At 44.2% G+C, this 27,266-nt stretch overlaps 1 protein-coding gene across 1 annotated transcript in view; it reads left to right on the forward strand.

Annotated features, from left to right (window-relative positions):
- Positions 1-27,266, forward strand: part of COL28A1 (collagen type XXVIII alpha 1 chain) — a 312,775-nt gene that overhangs the window by 111,155 nt on the left and 174,354 nt on the right. The gene's annotated exons all lie outside the window — the stretch shown is intronic.

The following is a 27,266-nucleotide window of genomic DNA, read 5'->3' on the forward strand; positions in this document are numbered from 1 at the left end:
AGGGTGGTGGTTAATGGTACCCTCTCTAAAACATCGGAGGTGACCAGTGGAATGCCGCAGGGCTCGGTCCTGGGTCCACTCCTTTTCAACATATTCATAGGGGATCTGACTCAAGGGCTTCAAGGTAAAATAACACTATTCGCCGATGACGCCAAACTATGTAATATAGTAAGTGAATGTAGTTTACAGAATTATATGGTGCAGGACCTGCTTACATTGGAAAGTTGGTCCTCAACCTGGCAGCTAGGCTTCAATGCTAAGAAATGTAAGGTCATGCACCTCGGAAGCGGAAATCCATGCAGGACGTACTTCTTGAACGGAGAAACTTTAACTAGGACTTCAGCAGAACGAGATTTAGAAGTAATCATCAGTGCAGACATGAAAACTGCCAATCAAGTGGAGAAGGCTTCATCTAAGGCAAGGCAGATATTGGGTTATATCAATAGAAGTTTCGTCAGCCGAAAGCCTGAAGTCATAATGCAGTTGTACAGGGCCATGGTGAGACCTCATCTGGAGTACTGTGTGAATTTCTGGAGGCCACATTACAGTAAAGATGTGCGCAGAATTGAATTGGTTCAGCGGACGGCCACCAGGATGATCTCGGGGCTCAAGGGTCTCTCGTACGAAGAGAGACTGAACAAATTGCAGCTCTACACTCTCGAGGAACGTAGGGAGAGGGGAGACATGATCGAAACATTTAAGTACCTCACGGGACATGTCGAAGTGGAAGATGATATTTTCTTTCTCAAGGGACCCTCGGCCACAAGAGGGCACCCGCTCAAACTCAGGGGCGGAAAATTTCATTGCGACACCAGAAAGTATTTCTTCACAGAGAGAGTGGTTGATCATTGGAACAAGCTTCCAGTGCAGGTGATCGAGGCAGACAGCGTGCCAGACTTTTAAGAATAAATGGGATACCCATGTGGGATCCCTACGAGGGTCAAGATAAGAAAATTGGGTCATTAGGGCATAGACAGGGGGTGGGTAAGCAGAGTGGGCAGACTTGATGGGGTGTAGCCCTTTTCTGCCGTCATCTTCTATGTTTCTATGTTTCTATCCTTTAATTCTCTTGTAACTTCAAAGTGTTTAGTTGTCAATTCTCTGAGGGCACGAAGTTCATCCAGTACAATATCACTGGCAGTAGTGGCTTTCTTTTCATGTGAAAGTTTTTCAGGAGTTGGTGGATCCGATTTGGTTCTTTTTCATACCAGCAGAAAAGCTAGTAGCTACATCCATTTTACATGGTTTTGATGCTGACATTTTCCTTTATCAGGATTGCAGAAAAAAAAATGTTTTTTCATGGATATATTTAGTCCGGCTTTGAAAGAAATTGAATAAAGGAGGAGAGCAGAGTTCAGTCTTCCATCTTGTCTAGAGCTCGGACACGCCCCCCAACGCTCACCTCCTACCGTCATCTTGGCCACTCTCCCCTCAACTCAGGTGCTGAACTCTTGGATGTCTAATGATGCCTATGTGCAGGTGCCCTCTGATGCCTAACGATGCCAATCTGAATAGTTGGTGTGGTTAGGGGTAGAGAATAGGCGTGGTAGACTTCATTAGACATCTGAGTTAGACACCACTAGGCAGAATTCTATAAATGGCACTTGGTGGTTGATTGACAATGCACTGAGTGGTGCCTACAATGTAAGCATGCTTAGGCGTCATTTATAGAATCTGGTCTTAAGGGCCTGATATTCAGCCAGCGCTGGGCATTACACTCTCTGCCTGATGCAGGTGTTCAACCCAGAAATTTGGTGCCAGACTGTTTCCGGTATCCAGCATTGAATATCTGGACTTTTTGTGACTGGCTTTAACATACCCATCTAAGGGAATATTCAGCGCTGGCTGGTGCAGACAAAGATAGGACTATTAATTTATGTGGTCTAATTTGCCCACTAAACCAGCTAGCTTTTCAATATTCGTGACTAACCGACTACATGACATAACAGCAGGCAGCTCCTAACTACTAATATTCAGCAGAGATAATTGGCTATCTCTTGCTGAATATTAGCGGATAGCCGGCTAAATGCTATTTAACTGGCTAGGAGCTGTTCCTGGTTGGTTAACTATCATTGAATAGAAACTAATACACAAGAAAGCAGAAAAATACAATAATAATAACCAACACACTTCTACTTGTCATCAGAAACAAAACAGGTACCTACGTGTATCACAAACACTAAAACAGGGGCACTACAACAAGTGCCCAGAGGAAAAGAACAACCAATAAAATGAAAAATGAGGAGGTAAAAGCCTCAGATCCCAACTTCCACCCTACAGTGACAGGTATAGCAGGGAAAACCTCATAACATTAAAAGACCTTCTCATAAACAAATTAAATTGGTGTTCTATGCAATGCAAATAAATCCACTGAAATTCAAAATATTAACTAATAAATGGCTTATCTGCATTATGAAAGGTTTGTCACGCCCGACGATAAGAATATAAGAATAGACTTACTGGGTCAGACCAATGGTCCATCAAGCCCAGTAGTCCGTTCTCACGGTGGCCAATCCAGGTCACTAGTACCTGGCTAAAACCCAAGGAGTAGTAACATTCTGTGCTACCGATCCAGGGCAAGCAGATGGCAAGTGTTTCCCATTCATGGCTGCCCAATGGATTTACTTGCATTGCACAGAGCACCAATACAATTTGCAGATGAGGATGTGTTTTTTAATGCCTATGATGTTTACCCTGCTATACCAATCACCTGTCACTGTAGGGTGGAAGTTGGGATCTGAGGCTCTTTCCGCCTCATTTTTCATTTTATGGGTTGCTCTTTTCCTCTGGGCACTTGTTGTAGTGCCCCTGTTTTAGTATTTGTAATACACGTAAGTACCTGTTTTGTTTCTGATGACAAGTAGAAGTGTGTTTGGTTATTATTCAGTTTCACTGAATATCAGGGAATTTCATAGGTATTGTCTGGATAATGCTGCTGAAAAATCAATGACTGTCCCAGTGAGCAGCGTTTCAAGGTGCTGCCACCCAGATAAGTGCTTTAGAATAGCATGCTGTATTGAATTAAATGTCCCTGACCTAGACCACAGAGAAAAGCTAAGTAATAGCTAAGACATATTATACTAATGAATGATACCTGTTAAATGTGAAAGTATTTTCTATATTTAAGGATAAAAAAACCATAAACAAAAAATATATATATAAATATTTATTTAGTAATATTTATTTAAAACCTTTGATCCTATGACGATATAACACATAAAGCTTTGTGTAATGAAATTCTATTGAACACAATGTGGTGTTTCTGAGGATCTTGGAAACTTCTGAAGGGTGTTATAGTGCAAGGGATGATATAAGAAACTAGCCCTGAATTCTGGTATATTTGTATGGCAACATAGGATTTGTCATGGACATTCTTCAGTATGTATAATTTTAATGAGGAAGTCAGTACGATCATAAGAACATACATGACGAAGGTCACATCCCGAATTAGACAGTAAGGTGTGGACTTCTTGTTATGATCATGATAGCTCAGTAGTCTGGGTAAAGGCTAAAGCTTTCTCACACTACACAAAGCTATACAGTATGTGTACATTGTTTTGCACAACAATTTCAAGCTGTTCATAAAACTATGATCTTTACAAGAGGGCTTATTCAGCTTCTCATTTATAGATCCCAGCCTTCTGGATGCTTATTAAATTGAATGCAGCAATTTGTTGCATGGCAACTTCTGCTCTAACAGTACAAAGAATTGGTTTGTTGTCAGAGCATACCAATTCATTCACATTCCATGTGAAAAATGTCTCTGTTTTGATTGTTTCCTCAGGGTATCGATATATGTTGTGGGCCACTTTGAGTTGTAACCTGATTGCCTCTTACACTGTTACCTATTTGGGAAACAGACTTTACAACCAGAAATATTATTTCAAACTTACCCTTTGGTTCCTTGTGAAAGGCAGCAGTGGCATTGTGTGTGTGTGTGGGGAGGGGGGGGTGGAGGGGCGGTCCTTCCGGGCGTCACCTTGGTGAGAGTTCAGGCATCCATCCTCCTCTCTGCCCCCCTGCTTCTTCCCCGTCCCCCACTGCCGCATGCGCAGCTTCCCTTCTTCCATACCTATGTAATGTTCCCCACATGAGCAGCAACCTCTAACCAGCATTGGCTCTTCCTCTGACATCATTTCCTGGACCCATGCCCAGGAAGTGATGTCAGAGGAAGAGCCAATGCTGGCATGACAGCAGGTTGGGGAGTGCTGCTCACGCCAGGAATGTTACAGAGATATGGGGGGAGGAAGTGGCGCACACGTGGCAGGAGGGGCAGGGAAGGAGCGTGTGGAGGTGGTGGGGGCGTAGAGGGGAGTGGGGGAGGGGTGCCACCACCCCAGGCACCTCTCACCCTCGCAACGTTACTGAAAAGCAGCTTTCTCACCGTTTCTTTTATTCTCATGAACAGACAGTAAGGCTGAGAGGTTGTTTCTTTCTTTTATAGGCTACTAGAATAACTGGGTATATATGCGAATTTGCACTTAGGTGCAAGCACTTATACCACCCATAGAGAAGGGTGTAAGTGCGCATGCCTAATTGTAGGAGATACATGCTCAACTTATAGTATTCTATAAATTAAGGCCCATATTCTATAAACAGTGCCTTAAGTTAGGCGTCGTTAGATGCCCCTACCAGCGCCTAACTTATGGGAAAAGCCATTTTAAAAATGATTAATACCTGTATTGTTTTTTAAAATTGTATGCACCTCCTGGCGCCTAAAAAAATGGTGCCTGCATCGTGGCTATGGAGGCACTTTATGATACCTAATGCCACTGTAGGCGTGGCTAATGCCAGAAGTAGTGATAGGTGTCGCCAACACGCTTCCATAGCTGTGATTCACGTGAAAAGGAGGCGCCGGAAGTGTTGGCCTTTAAAACCTTGGCCTACCTTTCATGAAGCCGCAAATCTATAAATGGCACCATTGCGTGACTGACAATTGGCGGCTATTTTTTAGGTGGCCAGCAATGACTGCACTGGCCTAAGTGTCTAACTATGCACCCGACATAATCTACCCAGACCCCACCATGTGTGTACATGCCATTCTCTGAGGACAACCAGGCGTAATATTCTCACATGTGGGTGGCATCATCCATGGAACCCGGTACGAACACTGCCAAGTGCACTGTCACTTTAAATCTTTAGGCAGTGCCGATAAAGCACATGTGCTGTTGCCTTCCTGCCTGATGTCTGCTCATGGGGTCCTCAGTTCTTAGTTTTCTGCAGAACTGAGAAGCTGTGTCTTCGGTTTCTTAGCACATCAAACTTAGATGCCTTTTTGTGCCTGCTCGATTTTATTTTATTGTAGTTTTTTCATAATTGAATTTGGTTAAATTTTCTTCATTTTTTATTTTTTTGTCTTAGGGCCACTTCGAGATCTTTTTATGCCCCAGAAAGTGTCGATGGTTTTCAGTTTAGTTTTCACACCAGCTCCCTGAGCCATCAAGCCTTTTGACTTTGCATCAGCCGTTTTTTCCCTCCATCAATGCAGGAGGTTGTTAAGCTTTGTACTGAAGCTATATGCAAGGGGTCTAAACACTATATTGCACATATTTGTCATGTATATGTTAGTTATTTTGATGTTTCCTCTTTATACTAATCTGAAAATTAGATTACTATAATGTCATGTATACTGGTATTGTTCAAACTTTATTTATAGTCTACTTTATAAAAAAAAATTCTAGATGGATTACAAATGAACCATACATAATTAAAATGAACAAAACCAATACTAACAATAAAAAGTTTAAATAATTCAAACACATAAACAAAATATCAAAAAACAATCCCTCTGATATATTCAGCAGGACTTATCTGGCCAGGATTGACTTGATTGGCTCTCTGCTGATATTCAGTGGGAAATAGCCATAGAGAATGACACAGGGATAGAATTTATCCCTGTTGCTGGTCCCCACAGATTTTCATCAGCTAGCTGGTTAAGGCATGTAGCCAGATAGACCTAAGAACATAAGAATTGCTGCTGCTAGGTCAGACCAGTGGTCCATCGTGCCCAGCAGTCCGCTCACACGGCAGCCCCCAGGTCAAAGACCAGTGCTCTAAATGAGTCCAGCCTTACCTGTGTACGTTCCAGTTTAGCAGGAACTTATCCAACTTTGTGTTGAATCCCTGGAGGGTGTTTTCCCCTATAACAGACTCCTGAAGAGCGTTCCAGTTTTCTATCACTCTCTGGGTGAAGAAGAACTTCCTTACGTTTGTACGGAATCTATCCCTTTTCAACTTTAGAGAGTGCTCTCTCGTTCTCCCTACCTTGGAGAGGGTGAACAATCTGTCTTTATTGCTTAAGTCTATTTCCTTCATTATTTTGAATGTTTCGATCATGTCCCCTCTCAGTCTCTTCTTTTCAAGGGAGAAGAGGCCCAGTTTCTCCAATCTCTCACTGTACGGCAACTTCTCCAGCCCCTTAACCATTTTTGTTGCTCTTCTCTGGACCCTTTCAAGTAGTACCGTACTCTTCTTCATGTATGGCGACCAATTCTGGACGCAGTATTCCAGGTGGGGGTGCACCATGGCCCGGTACAGTGGCATGATAACCTTCTCCAATCTGTTCGTGATCCCCCTTCTTAATCATTCCTAGCATTCTGTTCACCCTTTTTGCCGCCACTGCACATTCCGCGGACAGCTTCATTGACTTGTCGATCAGAATTCCTATGTCTCTTTCCTGGGAGGTCTCTCCAAGTACTGTATTCGTGCATGAGATTTTTGTTACCGACATACATCACTTTACACTTATCCACGTTGAAGCTCATTTGCCATGTCGATGCCCATTTCTCGAGCTTGATTGTCACGTTGCAGATCTTCGCAATCTCCCTGTCTTAACTACTCTGTATAACTTCGTATCATCCACAAATTTAATCACCTCATTCATCGTGCCAATGTCCAGATCGTCTATAAAGATTTTGAAGAGCACGGGTCCAAGCACCGAGCCCTGCGGCACCCCATTGGTGACGCTCTTCCAGTCTGAGTATTGTCCATTTACCCACACTCTCTGTTTCCTATGCTCTAGCCAGTTTTTAATCCACGTGAGTATTTCACCCTCGATCCCATAGTTCTCAATTTTTCGAAGTAGTCATTCATGTGGAACCTTGTCAAACGCCTTCTCAAAATCCAGATATACAATGTCGACCGGGTCGCCCTTGTCTATCTGCCTGTTTACTCTTTCGAAGAAGTGCAGCAAGTTTGTCAAAAAAGATCTGCCTTTCCTGAAACCGTGCTGGCTGGTCCTCATCAGACCGTCAAGGTGATCAATGATACGGTTCTTTATCAGCGCCTCTACCATCTTTTCCGGTACCAAGGTCAGACTCACCGGTCTGTAGTTTCTCGGATCTCCCCTCGAACCTTTTTTGAAGATCGGTGTAACATTTGCCACCTTCCAGTCTTCCGGAATCTTTCCCGCTATGATCGACAGATTAGCTATTAGCTGAAGCAGGTGAGCTATAGTCCCTTTCAGTTCCTTGATGACCCTTGGATAGATGCCATCCGGTCCCGGGGATTTATCGCTCTTAAGCCTATCGATCTGCCTGCATACCTCTTCTAGACTGACCGTCAACCCTGTCAGTTTCCCGTTTTCGTCTCCAGCATATAGCCTGATGGGTTCCGGTATGCTGTGTATATCCTCTTTGGTAAATACAGACACAAAAAATGTGTTCAGTTTGTCGGCGATTGCTTTGTCCTCCTTTAGCATTCCCTTTAATCCATGGTCATCCAACGGTCCCACCGCTTCCTTCGCGGGTCGTTTCCCCTTAATATATCGAAAGAACGGTTTGAAGTTTTTCGCCTCCTTGGCTATTTTTTCCTCGTAGTCTTTTTTGGCCCCTTTTACCGCCTTATGGCACTTGCGTTGATGTTGTTTGTGCTTATTCCATTTTTCGCCCATTCTTTTTTTTATATATTCTTTATTCATTTTCAAAATTACATTAAGTGTTAAATATATTCATTCACATTAACAATAAATACATCACTTACAAACAATCATTGGTACATTTCATAAATTCTTATCCCTTCCCCTTTCCCATCCCTCCCACCCATATAATTCCATAATCATATAAAACATATAATAATAAAATTCCCCCCTCCCTACACCTTAAATTGATAAATATAAGGGAAATAATTTCAATTGATCTTTACAATATTTTGTTAATGGTTTCGCCCATTCTTGACCTTTTCCATTCCTTAAATGAAGTTTTCTTGTCTCTGATTGTTTCCTTCACCTCTACAGTGAGCCACGCTGGTTCCTTGTTCTTTTTCCTCTGTCTTCCTCCTCCACTGCTTGAAGTGCCTCCAGTTCCAGTATTCTGCCCTCCAGGACTCTGACTTGTTTCTTCAGGCTCTCCAGTTCTTCGCATCGAGCGTATACATAAGACTGCCTCCCAGAGGGGAGGTAGTCATACATATGGCAGACGGTGCAGAAAACTGGGTAGCTCAACATCCTGCTTCTGTCTGCTGCTTCCATTGCTGCCTGCTTGGCAGTCTGCTGTGGATGACTTCTGTGGCTGTCCTCTGTGTCTGCCTGGTTGTGTGCCCTCTGTACCTGCTGTGTCTGCCTGGTTGTGTGTCCTCTGCGCCTGCTGTGTCCTCTGTGTCTGCCTGGCTATATGTCCTCTGTGCCTGCTGTGTCCTCTGTGTCTGACTGGTTGTGTGTCCTCTGAACCTGCTGTGGTGTCTTGCTCTCCTTTAGCGGTGGCTCATCCCTTCTCAAGGCCCTTTTCAAGGCCCGCCTTAGCGAGAGCGCCTTTGCCGCGCGCCGAACGGCTGAGCACTGTTGGCCCTTCCCCTTTTAAGGAGGAGCTCTTGTGGATGATGTCAGGGGGTGGGCGGAGCTACCTCTCGCCGATGCCTCTTGCTCTCTCCTGCCTTCTGTTGCTCCTTCTTCCCCTCTCCTGTTCTCTGCTCTACTTTTCTCTCTTTCTGCTTTTCTCTCCTTTTCTTTTCTTGTCTCCTGCTTGCCTGCCCAAGCCTGATATACCCTTGTATATCAGAAAGCAATGTAATCTTTTTTTTGTAATTGTTTATTTAGAACAAAGAATCGCACAACAACACAGCAATACAGTACCAAAACAGTACAATCAATCAATCAACAGAATAGCAAACCCCCCCGAAAACCATCCCTCCAGCCCCCCCACCCCCCCACCCCGCTTACAACACCCATCATCTCCTGTAAGCCAGAAATCCCCCCCCAACGGGCATCTAAGCACCCGAGGAAAGGAAGGAGAAAAAGGAGAAAAAGAATACATAATTAACAAAGAAAAACTCAAAACAAGAACAAAACAGACCCCCAAAACCCAAATCCATATCAGATCCAGCAAGTCAACTGACAGCAGATTGCTCTACATCCAATTCCTCCACTGCCAGGTACCTTCCCCAAAGATCATAATAATGCTGCCAACGTCTAGTCAGCAGGGCCGAAAGCCTATAGCGTTCGCAAACCCAGCCCAATTTAGCTCTCATAAGAGGTAGTGTGGGTATAATCTTGCTTCGCCAATGGTGAGCCACAGTCAGCCTAGCTGCCGTGAACGCCAACTGTACCAAACTGTCCTGAGAAGCATCAACCCCAACCACAGGAAACCCCAGTAAGGACACCTCCGCTCTTTCATGGAGGGGCACCTGAAGGAGAGCCCCCACATAGTGAAACACCTGTCTCCAGAAATCTTGAAGTGACTGGCAGCTCCACCACATATGAAAAAAGGTTCCCGCTGCCCACATCCCCTCCAGCACAAGGCTGAGCCCCGAGCAGACATCTTGCTCATATGAACCGGGGTCATGTACCAGCGGACCAGCATCTTAAGAGCATTCTCCACTAGTACCGGAGCCACCGATAAATGATGTATTCGAAGCGATATGGTTTCCCACAAAGCTTCATCGAACTCCTGCCCCAAATCCCGTTCCCAGGCCTCAAGATACATAGGTTTCCGGGTCCCATCCTTGTGCATCCATTTATACAACAGGGAAATGCAGCCTCTGCTCACTGGGGAGCCCAACAACTGCTCAAAGGCCGAACAGGTATAAACCGCGGCATCGGCCCGTTTAGCCCTTTGCAAATAACTTTTCACCTGAAGATATGGGAAAAGGTCCCTAGATTCTAGCTGATAAAGGGCCTGGAGCACAGGAAAAGCCCGGACAGTCTCACCCTCCAAGAATTGGCCAAAGTACTGCAACCTGTTTCTTGCCCACCTCATAAATATCCCCCCATCTCTCCCTGGCACAAAATCAGAGGCAAAGCGCAAGGGAAGAAAGTGCACCCCCTTACTCTTACCTAACAGTGTGCGAGCTGCTGATTTCCAAACCCGCAATGTCCAGGAAGTGAATGGATTAGAAACGGTCCCCAACTCCCTCGCCCCCAAATCCCCCCACATCATCGACCCCAGGGTCCGAGCCCCCCCCCCGAATCATCCCTGTTCCACCTGCACCCATAACTTCACAGAGGGCTCATGCCACTCCACACCCGCTCTTAACTGAGCCGCTCGATAATAATGCTCCAGATGAGGGATCCCCAGACCCCCCTCTGCCTTAAACTTAAACATGGCCCACTGAGCCACCCGGAGACGTCTGCCTCCCCACACAAACTGTAAGAGGCTGCGCTGCCAACGGAGAAAATACTTCTGAGGAATTTCAATAGGCAAAACTTGAAAAAAATATAAGAACCTAGGTAACACCAACATCCGAGATACCTCCATGCGTCCCATCCAAGACACATATAATTTATCCCACCGATCCATATCCCGAGCCAGGGACGCCACAAGAGGAATATAATTAAGTTGAAATAAGGACGACCAATTCACCCCCAGCTGGATACCCAAATATTTGATAGGGCCCTTAACCCAACGAAAGGGCACCACCCGCTTAATACCAGGAATATCAGAGTCCGGGACTGATATATTAAGGATCTCCATTTTAGCCATGTTAGCCTTAAAATCCGATAAAGCCCCATAGGTTGCCATAAGTTCCTGAAGGGAATGAAGGGACTCCATGGAGCCCTCTACAATTGCCAAGATATCATCAGCGAATAAAGACAACTTGTGTTCCCTCCCCTGAACCATTACACCTCGCACCCTAGTTGACAGTCGAATCTTTTGTGCAAGAGGCTCAATCACCAAAGCAAATAACAAGGAGGATAAGGGACAGCCTTGCCTCATCCCCCGCTGTAATTCAAAGGGAGAGGAGTAGACCCCATTGATTTTCACACACGCCATGGGTCCATTATACAAAGAGAGTACCCAGGACACATAGCGGGGCCCCAGGCCAACATGGCGTAGGACCGCCTCCATAAATCGCCAATCCACCCGGTCAAACGCCTTTTCGGCATCCACTGCCACCGCCACCCAGGAACCACCGGAACGGCGGGCCTGCCAGACCAAGTTCAAAACGTTACGGATCCCATCCGCCGCCTGCCGACCCCCTATGAACCCCACCAGGTCGGGGTGAATAAGTGTCGGCATATGAGACGCTAACCTATCAGCAAGCACCCGAGCAAAAATCTTTGTGTCAATACCCAGCAGGGATATCGGCCTATAACTCCCACACTGGGTAGCATCCTTCCCCGGCTTTGGCAAAATCGTGATCCCTGCCAAACGCATGAAGAAAGGTAATTGAGCCCCGTCTCTCAGATCATTATATAAGCACGCCAACAACGGCACCACCAAGGAAGACAACTTCTTATAAAACAACCCCGTGAACCCATCTAAGCCCGGGGATTTCCCCGGTTTCAACTGTCGGATCACATTATGCACTTCCTCCAAAGAAATATCTTCATCCAGCCCTTGCACAACCGAAGCCGGAAGGGATGCCAAGCCCAGATCCTGAAGATAAGTCTTAATCTCCTCCTCCGACCCCTGACTCTCTGGCGTATAAAGCTGCTGATAAAATTCACAGAAGCGAGCATGTATAGCTCCTTCAGCTGTCAATGTCTGCCCCGAACCATCTTTAATAGCCATGATATTAGATTGTGTCTGCTTAAGGCGGAGACGATGAGCCAACAATGTCCCCGCTCTATTACCAGACTCAAAAAACCATAGACGAAGGCGTTCAAGATTGAATTGGACCTCCTCATCCTCCAACTTCCCCAAGTCCGCCCGAACCTCACGAATCCGAAGCCCCAGGGCTGCCCCTCCCTGACCCCGCTTATGTTGGTCTACTAGCTGCCTTAGAGTCTCTCTCAGGCTCCGTTCCTTCTGCAAGGTAAGCCGCTTTTTATACGCAGCCATCGATATAAGCTCCCCCCGTAGCACCGCTTTCAAGCTTTCCCAGATCGTCATCGGAGAGTATTGGTTAACAGCATTATGCTCCAAAAAATCCAAAATAACCTGCTCCACCTTACGGAGCAGCAAAGGATCCTTTAATAGACTATCATTCAATTTCCAGTATCGGTCCCCACGCGTGACGCCCCCCAGCGGACATCCATCCAAATAGGAGCATGATCCGACCACCCAATGTCCTCGATGCGCGTGTCAAGTAATCTGCCCCCCCACCCCTTATCCAAATACAGCATATCTATTCTGGTATAAACCGCATGCACGGGGGAGTAGTAAGAAAAATCCTTATCCATCCAGTGCTGAGAACGCCAGCCATCTACCACATTTAGAACAGCAACAAAATGCTTAAGACGCTTCCTATCGGCCTTAAGCCTGTCCCCCCCAGCCCCAGTAGAATCCCAACAGGGGTCAACCACCAGATTAAAGTCCCCGCCCACCAGCAACGTTCCCTTTTTAACCAACAGTACTTTGGCCAATACCTTGTCAAAAAAGGCACCCTGTTGAGCATTCGGGGCATACAGATTCACCAACGTAACCACTTCCCCATTGATTTGACCCAATCAAATAACCCAACGTCCCCCCTCATCCCTCCATTCCTGTTCGGGGACCAATTTAAGATGTCTAGCAAACAAAATATCCACCCCCGCCTTCTTCCTCTCCTTCCTATTAGAGGCCCAAACCCTGTCCAGATATTCTTTATATTGTATCAACTTTTCCCCAGTTTTCAAAAAATGGGTTTCTTGCACAAAACTAATATCAATCCTCAACCGCTTTAATTCTTTTAACAATAACTGGCGTTTACGGGGCATGTTGAGACCCTTGACATTAAAGCTGCTCACTCTCAATTTAGCAACCGCCATAACCCCAAATAATAAAACCACACAAGTCTCCCCTCGTTCTCCCCCCGCACCATCCCCCAAATCCCAAGCTGTCACCCCCTAGCCCCCCTCCACCCCACCCCCCTCCCCACCAAACCCACCCCCACCACCTCCGTCTCCCTTCCATTATTTCGGGTGACCCCACCAAAGCCCATGTCCCCATCATGCACCCCCCTCCCAAAAGTACCGCCCAACACACACACACTGCAACCACTCCCCCCTACAAGATGCCCCTCACTCAAACCCCCAGGCATTCTGCCATACACAGGACACAGTCCATGTGTTCCAAAAGTCTCAGGTCTCCAGAAGTTCTCCATAGGGTAAGACCGCCACAGTCTCAGCTTCGCCTCAAGTCGCTGGCCCTGCTCCGCGGTAATCTAGTTTGCCACTGGAATCGCTCCGCCGGCTGGTCCAAGGATTTCCCCAGAGGGGGATCCTCCACGCTCATGAGACCTTCCCTCCGCAGCAGCGCCCCAGCATCAGACAGGGTTGTGACTCTCTTGTGTGCCCCATTAATGGTAATCAGGAGCCCAAATGGAAAGAGCCAGCGGTATTTCAAATTATGCTTTCTCAGAATCTGAACCACAGGACGAAATTCCCGCCTCCTCTGCAGTGTAATTGCCGAAAGATCTTGAAAAACTTCCACTTTATGCCCCTTCCAATCAAACGTGCCCAGCTCTCTGGCCTTCCACACCATCTGATCCTTGTCCACAAAAGCATGAAGGCAAGCTATGATATCTCGAGGCCCGGTGGGCCCTGTCTACCTTCACCGCCCTTGCACCAACCGCTTCCTCCTCCTGTGGGCAAAGGGTCCCAAAGATCTCCTGGACCACATGCACAGCATCCTGATACTCAGCCAGCTCAGGCACCCCTCTGATGTGCACATTGTTTCTGCGGGACCGGTTCTCCAGGTCCTCAAGGCGGGTAAAACAGTCCTGCCTGTCCTTCCGAGCTGCTGCGAAAGCCCCACTCAGATCTTGCACCACCACCTCTTGGTCCCCAATACGCCTCTCGGTCTCCTCCACTCTCCCCAGGAGGTCAGCAAAGTCCTTCCGGATTTCTTTTACTGCATCCTTAATCTTACCCTTCACAGCTGCCACCTCTTGTTTAATATCTAAAGCCCACTGCTGAAGATCTGCTTTGGTGACAGCCGTAGCGCATTCCTGCCGTCTCAATCTCGGAGAGGCGCCCCTCTCTGACTTGTCCTCCGACGCGCTCTCCCCTGACTCGCGCTCGGGCGCTCTGGAGGCCCCACGCACATGATGCAGGCCGCACTGCTCTCCTCCCGTGTCGGGCTGACGCCCCTCTGCAGACTGTTTTTTTGACGGCATTGTTTATATACGATCTGCTCCGGACTTAAAATAACCGGGTTCCGGGCCAGGAGGAAGCACTAAAGCACCTTTGGGAAGGAGGTAAATGCCCACGGAGGTCAGAGCTCGTACTCTAACCATCCACCATGCTTCGTGACATCACCGGAAGCTCAGCAATGTAATCTTGATGGGTTTAAGAAGTTATTGAAGAGACATTTATTTTGCAATATGAAATATGGACATTAAAGCATCTGTTTTGGTGTAAGCGCTGGTCTCTTATTTTATGAGCGTTTTCACATGTATTTTATGTACTTTTATTATATACTGTATTCGCTCAATAAGACACACTTTTTCCCCCCCAAAAAAGTGGGTGGAAATAAGGGTGCATCTTATGAAGCGAATATACCACCACCACCACCACCCCTGGTGGTACCTTTAAATTGTGGTGGTCAGTGGACGGCTGTCTACTGATTATGTCGGGGCCCGCAACACACAAGCACAAGAACCGAGGCAGCCATTCAGAAGTGTCATGCGCCCACACAGTAGCGCACATGTGTGTTGCGGGCCCCAACATCATCAGCAGGCAGCCGTCCACCAACCACCACAATCTAAAGGTACTGTCGGGGGTCTGGGATGGAATTTAAAGGTGCCGAGGGGCTGGGATGAAATTTAAAGGTGCCAAGTATATATTAGTATACAATTTGGTTCAGAATGTTTTTTTTCTTGTTTTCCTCCTCTAAATCTGGGGTGAGTCTTATGGAGCAAAAAATACAGTATGTTTACATTGTGAACCGCTTTGGGAAAAGCGGGTTATAAATAAAATAAAACAAAACAATAAAAAGCAATTCTATCTGTGGTCATGTTTTTCCTTAGTAGGCCAGCCAGTGAAAATTATCTTGGCTGGCTAGGTACAAGCTGCTGAACTTTGCCCCAGATATTCAATGCCAGGGCTTGATTGCCGTAGCCTGTGGGAAGTAGCCAGGCTGCTCCCACTGGCTGAATATCAGGCCCAATTTGTCCCAAAATGATAAAATATCATAAACGGTCTTTTTGATGAACACAGCATTGAAAAACTGTAATATAATGGAATCCCTTCCGAAAAAGAAAAGCCTTCAATGATTTGCCCCATAATTAGGCAATGATCTCAACCTCATTTTCTCTGTTGAGCACAAAGATATGACTGCATCACTCTGCTATTTATTAAGCTTCATTGGCTTCCTGTACCATTTAGGGTCTAGTATAATATTCTTTCATTAATTCATAAGGCTCTTCATTTAGGCATTCTTTCTTATTTATCTGTAGTGACCATTCCTTATGTTCCTGGTTGAGCCTTGTGCTATTTTAATGACCATCGATTTGTTCTTCCTGCCCCTTGCCATGCCAGTTTTGAATCAACATGGTATTCAGCATTCTTTCTTTTTGGCCACTAAATTATGGTAATATCATCAAATAAACAGTGGACTTTCTACAGTATGTTTTGCTTCTTGGAAATAAATGTTCCTAAGAGCAGCAGCCAAAATGCTGGTTACAATGCAGCAGTCCCAGGGAAGACAATGATTTAATTCATCTAGCAGGGCTCAGAAACAATTCTTGGAAACGCATACTTTGTGATAGCAGCCACCAGTTTTAGCTCCCAATTTAGGCTCGCTAACCAGGGAAATGTGCCTATAACACCTACACAGAACTGAAACAGCTGGAATAATTCTTGCATTTCACATGCTGGAGGAAGCCCAGATGTTCTTTAGAAACAATCTGTAGTGGCTGGTTTGTGGTCAGTGCCAGGAAGAATAAAAACACCTTAAACTCCAATGAGCTGCAATTTTTTATTATTTTCAATGCAAATTATGCTTCTGTTGAAATCTAAAATGTATTTTGTTTGAAATGTAGCTCCCTTTAAATTATCTGTTTCATTAGCATAAAACACATTCTTTTTAAGCTTCAAAGGAATTCATGGTGAGCTATGCAGAAGGGCAGAAATGTCTTTCTGGGCTATTCGACAGTTTTTTCTCAAAGCAGAAATTGAATTGCCAAAAGAATATTGGGCATCATCTGATAAGCAAACAAAAAACAGTGCTGTTCTTAATGGGTAATACAATAGTCTGAAAGTAAAAAGATGTCTGAGTGTTGATAACTGAAAGACATTGAGGGGTAGTTACTAAGTTGTGGTGTTTGACGACAGCAGTCTCTAACCTTTGATACCACAGTAAGGCAAGATAGTGACTTTGCAGGAAACAAAATTTTTTACTGCTACTGCTGGAAACATTGCGTGTTCTTGGTCGCAGTAATGTTGAGCCAGGCCTGTTGTTTCTTAAAGGAACCTGTTCAGTGGATTAGAAAGGGTACAAGTGGATCAATTTTTAACTCTGTCAAAAATTACAAAGACTAGGGGACACTCGATGAAACTGCAAGGAAATACTTTTAAAACCAATAGAAGGAAATATTTTTTCACTCAGAGAATAGTTAAGCTCTGGAACGCATTGGGGTGGAAGGAGATGTACATAGATGGATCAGAAATTGGTTGGCGGGTAGGAAACAGAGGGTGGGAGTGAAGGGCCACTACTCGGACTGGAGGAGGGTCACGAGTGGTGTCCCGCAGGGCTCGGTGCTTGGGCCATTGCTATTTAATATATTCATAAATGATCTAGAAACAGGGATGAAGTGTGAGATAATAAAATTTGCGGATGACACCAAACTATTTAGAGGAGCTCGGACTAAAGAGGACTGCGAAGAATTGCAAAGAGACTTGAACAAACTAGAGGAATGGGCGACGAGATGGCAGATGAAGTTCAACGTTGAGAAATGTAAAGTACTACATGTGGGAAGCAGAAACCCCAGGTGCAGCTATACGATGGGAGGGATATTATTGAAGGAGAGCACCCAAGAAAGGGACTTGGGGGTAATGGTGGACATGACAATGAAGCCGACGGCACAGTGCGCAGCGGCCACTAAGAAGGCAAATAGAATGCTAGGCATAATCAAGAAGGGTATTACAACCAGAACGAAAGAAGTTATCCTGCCGTTGTATCGGGTGATGGTGCGTCTGCATCTGGAGTACTGCGTCCAATATTGGTCGCCGTACCTTAAGAAAGATATGGCGTTACTCGAGAGGGTTCAGAGAAGAGCGACACGTCTGATAAAAGGGATAGAAAACCTTTCATACGCTGAGAGATTAGAAAAACTGGGACTCTTTTCCCTGGAGAAGAGGAGACTTAGAGGGGATATGATAGAGACTTACAAGATCATGAAAGGCATAGAGAGAGTAGAGAGGGACAGATTCTTCAAACTTTCGAATAATAAAAGAACAAGAGGGCACTCGGAAAAGTTGAAAGGGGACAGATTCAAAACGAATGCTAGGAAGTTCTTCTTTACCCAACGTGTGGTGGACACCTGGAATGCGCTTCCAGAGGACGTAATAGGGCAGAGTACAGTACTGGGGTTCAAGAAAGGATTGGACAATTTCCTGCTGGAAAAGGGGATAGAGGGATATAGATAGAGGATTACTGCACAGGTCCTGGACCTGTTGGGCCACCGCGTGTGTGGACTGCTGGGCACGATGGACCTCTGGTCTGACCCAGCGGAGGCACTGCTTATGTTCTTATGCAAACCGTTGGATCCTTTTATGGCTATTATGCGGTAAATAAAGTTTTTAATAAACATAAGCATAAACATAGTTCACCATGGCTCCATGATTTTTTTCTCAAGTGGTGAATTCTAAATCTGAGCCCAGCATTTTGTACTAGTAATTAGGACTTTTTCTTGTCTCCCATGTGTATCACTTTCCACTTGGCCGTAATCTCCTAGTTTCATAAGACCCAAAATTTTGCAATTCATCACAATTCTCTGCTATTTCAATGGCTTTGAATAATTTTGCGTCATTCTGCAAATTTGATCACTTTGCTCATTTTTTTCCATTCTCAATATCATTAATGCTTATATGGCTCCATATCAGCATTAATGATATTGAGAATGGAAAAAAATGAGCAAAGTGATCAAATTTGCAGAATGACGCAAAATTATTCAAAGCCATTATAAATTTTGAAAAAGTACACATTTAGTCCTATTCTCTGATTTCTGTCTTTTAGCCAATTTCTAATCAATAGGGGTGGGGGGATTACTTATTCCATTTCCTGAAGAGCTTTGTCAAATGCTTTCTGAAAATCCAAGCATACTATCAGGCATTTTCAATATGATGACTAAATCCAATTTTAAATGTTTTGGGAAAAATGTACAAAATCCTATAGAGAAAATAGCCATTTTTAAACTAGAAAAATTCCCAACTTTCTGTTTTGAAAATGGCTATTTGCTGGATATTTCATAGCTCAGTGTATCTATCTTTTGGACCATTTTTGAAGAAGAAGAAAAAATAGTCCAAGGGAAAATGCACAAAAACAAGCCATTAAGATGTATTTTGGGGGGGGGGGGTCCAGCATTCTTAGTAGACTGAGCACACAGACATCCCAGCAGAGCAGTGGGGCACCCCAGGGGGCACTGCAATGGACATCACATAGAAGGTTCCATCTTACTATTACCCCTTTACATTGTATGAGGAGCCCCCCAAAAAAACAATCCTATTCTATTCAACTGTACACCATAATAGCTTTTATGCCTGCAGGTGTCACCTATTTGTAGGTACAGTTTTTTGGCGGGCTTTGGAGGGCTCACACATCCCACAACAGGTGTACTAGTTAGACTGGGATACGGGCCTGAATCCCCATCTCTACAGTCCACTGCACTGGCCACTTGGCTATGTTGATGGGCGACCAGAACGGCCTTGGTCGGTTACATAGAAACATAGAAATATGATGGCAGATAAAGGCCAAACGGCCCATCTAGTCTACCCATCTGCCGTAACCATTATCTCTTTCTCTCTCTGAGAGATCCCACGTGCCTATACCTGTTCTTCCGCTTCCGATGGCATAAGAGAGCAGCACAATGCTCTTGGGGAGGAAAAATAAAACTGTCTCAAAGGTGGCATTATCATTCCATGAATATCAGAGCTTGTGAGTTAAACACAAGACATATTATTCAGTTTGCATAAAACAGAACTGCTTTTGCACACTTTGCATATCATTATTATTCACTGTGTGATACATTAAACTGTCTGAATAAGGACAACTAATGCATGTATTTTATTTTTTGCCAGTTAATGTATGTTATATGCAAATAACATGGCATATTCCCTTATTGCATGTTAATAACTTTTCCCTTTTAATATCCGAAAACAGGGGTGCTCAAACCTGTTCTGGGACTCCAGCTGAATTTTCAGAATATCCCTAATAAATATACATGACAAATGCCTTTGGCTAATGCTGGCATTGAAAATGTTTTTTAATGTTATGGTGGGGAAGGGAAGGGCTTCCAATGTGATTATATATGAGGTATGAAGTGTTTAAGAATATTCAGGGCTCCTTTTATGAAGGCGCGTTAGGTCCTTAACGCGCAGAATAGCGCACGCTAAAATGCCACACACGCTAGCGACTACCGCCTCCTCTTGAGAAGGCGGTAGTGTTTTGGCTAGCGCGCGCTAATCAAGTGTGTGCGCTAAAACCACTAGCGCACCTTCGTAAAATGAAGTTTAGAGTGCAAAGTTAGAGAGAATTAAAAAATAAAGTTTGTATTAGAATTTCATTGGCTTCTTTGTATATGATATAATAAATAGACATGAGAGAGATTTACATGCCTGTCACCTCCATTCTCTGAAGACAAACAGGCATAATATTCTCATATGTGAATGAAATGTCATCAGTGGAACCCAGAACGGACGCTACCAAGTGCACTGTCACTTTAAATCTTTAGGCAGTGCCCATACTGCACGCCTGCTGATGCTTTCCCAACTGATGTAGGCTTTAGGGACCATCAGTCCTTTTTTTTTCCATAGAGCTGAGAAGCTGTGCCTTCAGTTTTCTCTTCAGCATGTCAAACTTTTGCCTTCTTTTTTTTTTTTGTGCCTGTACTTATTATTCTCTATTTTCTTTAAAATTTCTTGTCTTTATCATGCTGCAGTATTTTACCCCATGTTAGTTTTATTTTTGTCAATTTTTCATTTTTTGTCTTTCAGCCCACTCCAGTCCTTTTTTACTTCTGCGAATGTCAATTGTTTTCGGCATCCTAGTTACTTGACTTCCTCAAGGCACTGAGCCCTTTAACTGGGAGAATCCCCTGTCAGTCCAGGTAGTTCCTAAAAAGATAGAGACAATGTACAAAATTCAAAAGTGTACAGGCTTTGACAGAACTCAGCTTCAATATCATTTATTAGTTGTGGAATCTGTCCTCTAATGATTATGCAGCTCATGATCTTACACTTCTGCTCCTCCAGGCAGAGAAACCAGGGCATTGGACTCTTTTGGTAAATATATTTTCCAATCATTTATGCTCATCAACATAATTATGGACTACCAATTCTACATGTTAAATCATTACTTAAACAACTGTCACAGTTTGAGACATTCGTCCCTCTAGAGTCTAGAGTCGACAAACTAAAACAATTTCAACAATTATGTCTAAAGAAATTGTTCACCAAGAAACGTATATAGCTAGAGGAATTTTCAATGCATTTGATGTTTCTTTCTTCACATCTGCAGTAGCAATTTCAGTTTGTTGCTTGGCATTGCTTAGAGTATCTGATCTGGAAACTTCAGTTCAAGAATGCCTTCCCAATGTTCCTTGTCAGGGCGACAACTTATTTGGGGATAAAATTGAGGAGGTAGCAGATAAGATAAAAAAAACACACACATATAGTATGACCACATTATTTAAACCACAAACCTTTTAATCTTCTTTCTTGTCTAGAAGATGTTCTGCCTCATCCAGATGCTCATTGTAACACCAAAAGGCGTTACAATCAGCCATCTTCCTTATCTTCTAGGCCTCCTGTTCAATGACCCTGTTCAAGGACACAGAAATCAGAACCTCAGTCTAAACAGCAGGCTTCCTTTTGACTACTTTTTAGAGAGCATTGCCAACATTTCCCTGCTTCTTCTTCCCAGTCTCCCCATCGGAGGCAGATTAATCTATTTCCATCAATGTTAGATTATTATAACAGACCAGTGGGTGCTTCAGGTCATCACTGTGGAATCTTAATGTAGTACTTATCTGCTCTAATGAAGTCTCCCTTTGAGCTATTTACATCATGCTTTCTCAAACTTCTTACTTGGAAAGTTATTTTCCTTATTGCCCTCATGTTTGCACACTGGGTGAGTGAATTTCAAACTCTTGTGACTGATCCTCCTACACAAAATTCTACTATAATAGAGTAGTGCTTCAAACTCATCCAAAATTCTGCCTAAAGTCATCTCAGAATTCCACCTCAACCAGTCCATAGTTCTACCTGCTTTCTTTCCAAAAATGCATATACATCCTGGAGATGTAGCTCTTCACTGCAAATGTGCTCTGAAATACTATCTAGACTGGAATAAATCTCATAGAAGATCTTTCCAGTATTTTGTGGCTTTTGATCCTGAAAGACTTGGAGTTCCTGTTACCAAGAGAACCATCTCCACTTGGCTAGCAGACTGTAACTCAGGCTGGGCTGATGTTTTAGGACTGTGTAATAGCCCACAATGTCTAACCTATGGCTACTTAGGTGGCTCATTTCTGTGCTGCACCTATTGAGTACATCTGCAAAGTGGCTACTTGGTCCTTAGTCCATGCCTTTACTTCTCACTACTATTTGGAGCAAAACTCCAAAAGAGACAGTTGGTTTGGAAAAGTAGGGGTGCTCAGGGAGGATAAAGTCATAGCTGAGAGACTGATTGAATTCTTTGCTTCGGTCTTTACGGAAGAAGATGTAAGAGATCTATCTGAACTGGAAATGGTTTTCAAGGGTGATGATGCAGAGGAATTGAAAGAAATCTCAGTGAATCTGGAAGATGTACTAAGCCAAATTGACAAGTTAAAAAGTAATATATCACCTGGACTGGATGGTATACATATCAGGGTACTAAATGAACTCAAACATGAAATTGTTGACCTGCTGTTAATGATCTTAAACCTGTTGCTAAAATCGTCTGTAGTACCTGACGATTGGAGGATAGCCAATATTATGCCGATTTTTAAAAAGGGTTCCAGAGGAGGTCCAGGAGAGGCCGGGCAAGATAGTTTGTTTATTTAAGTTTTGATATACCGCTCCTGAATTTTACTGACCTAAGTGGTTTACAATGTATCAAGCTAAAATGAAATTAGGTACTTGAGAAACTCTACCCTATCTATCCCGAAGGCTCACAATCTAGCTAAAGATTAAAATCTAGCTAAAGATTAAAATAAAAATAAGTAATACATTTCCAAGATCAAAAATCAAAGAAATAGAAAATAGAAATAATGAAAGAAGACAAAAAATTAAAAATAAAATAAAACAAATTTAAGAGATAGAAAAGTCTCTGAGGCGGCTTGATAGTAAGTTCAGTTTTGCAAAACCAGGTCAACCAGCCGCCACTAAAGAAGCAGGATCAGGAACCATACCAATGAAGACCATCATGATACCAGTCACCGGACAGGCAAGGCCAGGCACTCCTGAAGTGAAGTTCAATTTCCCTTTGATGTGTCCAACAGTGCAGCTGCAGGAGTGCAAGTCCACCAAGGAGAGGGGGAGAGAGGGCAGGCCACAGGAGATCCTCCAACACCGGTATCAATCCACCCCTGGTGACCACATTGGGACCATGCTGCATCGCGCCAATGGCTTCCCCCTTCTGCTTCTGGACAAGAGCCCAGAAAAGGAAAGCTGTGTTGAACCAGCTGATAGAATCCCCAGGAAGAGCAGCAGTTAGGAGAGATGAAAGAAAAAACAGTTCCCTCAGAACCTGGTGTGCTTCCTCTCAAGCGACTTGGACCAGTGGACCGCCCCAGAATGGCCCCTCTATGCTGCTGTGCTAAATCAGCTGATAGAATCCTCGGGAAGAGCAGCAGTTGGGAGCGACGAAAGATAGTGGAAACAATTATAAAAAAATAAAATTGTGGAACACGTGAACAAACATGATTTAACTAGTCTTTAAGCCCGTTACATTAACGGGTGCTAGAATATATGTATGTCTGTCTTTCTTTCTGTCTCACTCCCTGCCCTTGTGTCTTTCTTCTTTTATTTCTGTCTCCCTCCCTCCTATTATTTGTCTTTCTTTCTATTTATCTATCTTTCTGCCCCCTATGCAGCATTTATCTCCCCTTATCCACCTTCCTGTACAGTAGCCATATCAGCATTCCCTCCCCCTCCATTTCCTTGTGCATCAGCATTTCCCCCCTCCCTACTTCCCTGTGCAGCATTTTCCTCCCTCGGGCTAGAATATATGTGTGTGTCTGTCTTTATTTCTTTCTCTCTCTGTCTCCTTAGCCACTTTTTCCTGTCCATTCTCCCTTCTTTTTACCTCCCCTGTGTCCACGACCACCCTTTCACTGCTCCCTTTATCCAGCAACAGCCCTTCCCCCTTTGTTTTACCTCCCCCCTGTCCATCAGTACCTCTTCCTTCTCCCCCTGTCCAACAATAGGCATCCCTTCCTTTTTCCCCCTGTCCATCATCACCTCTTCCTGCTCCCTCTGTCCAGCAGTAGGCCTCCCTTTATTTTTTCCCCCTGTCCATCAGCATCTCTTCCTGCTCCCCCTGTCCAGCAGTAGGCATCCCTTAATTTTTTTCCCCCTGTCCATCAGCACCTCTTCCTGCTCCCCCTGTCCAGCATTAGGCCTCCCTTCATTTTTCCCCCCTGTCCACCACCACCTCTTCATTGCTCCCCTTATCCAGCAGCAGCCCTTCTCCCTTTGTTTTATCTCCCCCCCTGTCCATCAGCACCTCTTCTTGCTCCCCCTGTCCAGCAGTAGGCCTCCCTTCATTCCCCCCCCCTGTCCATCAGCAGGTCTCCCTTAATTTCCCCCGCTGTCCATCTGCACCTCTTCCTGCTCCCCTTGTGCAGAGTTTTTTAATTAATCGGATAGAGTCATTGCGGCCCCCCCCCCGCTCCCCTTCACTTGTAAGTCGGCGATTCAAGAAGCCTGTGCAGCAGTCTTCACACGCTGCTTCGGGTCCTTCTACTGCGCTTATTTGCTCTGCCGCGTCTCTGATGACATCATCAGAGACGCGGCAGAGCAAATCAGGGCAGTAGAAGAGCCTGAAGCAGCGTGTGAAGACTGCTGCACAGGCTTCTTGAATCGCCGGGTAGGTATTCAGGTCAGCGGCAAGGGAAGGGGTGTGAGCGGCAAAGAACTTCTCTGGTCTGTTGCGGAGGGCGGCCCGGCTCGATTTATTGATTCGTTGGGGGGGGGGGGGAATGCGCTTTGTTGGGGGGAAGGGTAGGCAGACGCGGGGACCGTCCAGTTCAAGAGAGGAGCCGGGGGTGAGGAAGGCCGCCGCAGCTATGGAAAATTTTTTTTTTATTTGAAAGCCGCCGCCGGGGCCGCGCATGCGCAATTGTTTTTTCCGCTCACGGAACACGTTTTTTTTAGTGCGCATGCGCGGCTAGCGTTTTATTATATAGGATGAGACAGAGTCAGCATGAGTTCAGCTGAGGGAGATATTGCCTCATCAATTTGCATGACTTCTTTGAAGGTGTGAATAAACATGTGGATAAAGGTGAGCTGGTTGATGTAGTGTATCTAGATTTTCAGAAAGCTTATGACAAAGTTCCTCATGAGAGGCTCCTGAGAAAATTAAAGAGTCATGGGATAGGTGGCAAAGTTCAGTTGTGGATTAGGAATTGATTATTGGATAGAAAACAGAGGGTAGGATTAAATGGTCATTTTTCTCAATGAAGGAGAGTAAACAGTGGAGTGACACTGGGAACGGTGTTGTTTAACTTATTTATAAATGATCTGGAAATTGGAATGACGAGTGAGGTGATTAAATGTGCAGATGACACTAAACTGTTCAAAGTTGGGTTTTTTTTATTTTTATTCTTTAAAACGCATGCTGATTGAGAAAAATTGCAGGCAGACCTTAGGATATTGGAAAACTGAGCATCCAAGTGGCAGATGAAATTTAATGTGGACAAATGCAAAGTGATGCACATTAGGAAGAATAACCCAAATCATAGTTATCAGATGCTAGGGTTCACCTTGGGGGGTTATCACCCAAAAAAAGGATCTGGGTGTCATTGTAGAAAATACGATGAAACCTTCTGCCGTGCAGTGTGCAGTGGTGGCCAAAAATGCAAGCAAGATGTTAGGAATTATTAAAAATGGATGGTTAACAAGACTAAGAATGTTATAATGCCTCTGTATTGCTCTATGGTGTGACCTCACCTGGAATATTGCATTCAATTCTGGTCTCCTTATCTCAAGAAAGATATAGTGGCACTAGAAAAGGTTCAAAGAAGAGCAACCAAGATGATAAAGGGCATGGAATTCCTTTCATATGAGGAAAGACTAAAAAGGTTAGGGCTCTTCAGCTTGGAAAAGAGATGGCTGAGGAGAGATATGATTGAAGTATACAAAATCATGAGTGGAGTAGAACAAGTACAAGTGGATCGATTTTTCACTCCGTCAAAAGTTACAAAGACTAGGGGGCACTCGGAATTACAGGGAAATACTTTTAAAACTAATAGGAGGAAATATTTTTTCACTCAGAGAATAGTTAAGCTCTGGAGTGCTTTGGCAGAGGTTGTGGTAAGAGTAGATAGTGTAGCTGGTTTTAAGAAAGGTTTGGACAATTTCCTGGAGGAAAAGTCCATAGTCTATTATTGAGAATGACATGGGGGAAGCCACTACTTGCCCTGGATCGGTAGTATAGAATATTGCTACTCTTTCATTTTTTTTACCAGGTACTAGTGACCTGGATTTTCCACCATGAGAATGGGCCACTGGGCTTGATGGAGCATTTGTCTGACCCAGTAAGGCTATTCTTATGTTCTTATGTTATGTTCTTAAGTAGTTCTCTAAATTCTTTCCTCTACCAGAGCACCAACTTTCCCTCCAACCCTCTTAGGTTTTGCAAGGCTCATGTTTATATATTCATTATCCTTCTCCATAGTCGTGATCCTGGTAGCTTGGGAGTCCCAAATGTGAGAGCATTATACCTGCTTGTCCTTGGAGAAAGTGAAAATACTTACCTGTAGCAGGGGTTCTTCAAGGACAGCAGATATATATTCTCACAACCTGCCCACCTGTCCTAGTTGGCTTCTTAGCTTTGTACTGAACTGATGGTCCCACGAGCCGATATCAGGAAGGAAGACACTGGAATATGAGCAGTATGGGCACTGCCTAAAAATTTAAAGTTACAGCGCACTTGGTATATTGTTCATACCAGGTTTCGTGGATGATGTCATCCACATTTAAGAATATATGCCTGCTGTATTCAGAAAACATCTGCTATAGGTAAGTATCTTTGCTTTATATTTAAATCTCTCTAACTCATTTTAATTACCAAAAACCAGCTATTAAATATTTAATACAAACAAGTATTATCTGAATCAATTCAATTTTAATCTTATCTCCCACAGTTCATTTCATTACAGTACTTTTACAACTTACCAATACTTATGGACTAATGAACTCATGAACTAACCAAGATCCAGTTTTGGATAAAAGTAATCACAATGACTGTAGTATGTGTGTGAAAGTTGGAAAGTGAGTGTGAGTGTGAGTGATGGGATTAGGTTCACTGACTAAATTATTCTGATATTTATTAATAAATTAAGTATTGGTAAGTTGTAAAAGTACTGTAATGAAATGAACTGTGGGAGATAAGATTAAAATTGAATTGATTCAGATCCACTCTAGAAAGAATTCCATGCAGGGGTGGGGTGGGGGGAGGGTTCTGGGGATGTTGGGGTTGAGGTGGTTTCTTTATTAAAAATTGGACTTTGCATGGGAGATACCTCTGTTTGCTCATTTGCCCGGT

The sequence above is a fragment of the Geotrypetes seraphini genome, chromosome 2 (assembly GCF_902459505.1).
Source record: "Geotrypetes seraphini chromosome 2, aGeoSer1.1, whole genome shotgun sequence".
NCBI classification, from domain to species: Eukaryota; Metazoa; Chordata; class Amphibia; order Gymnophiona; family Dermophiidae; genus Geotrypetes; species Geotrypetes seraphini.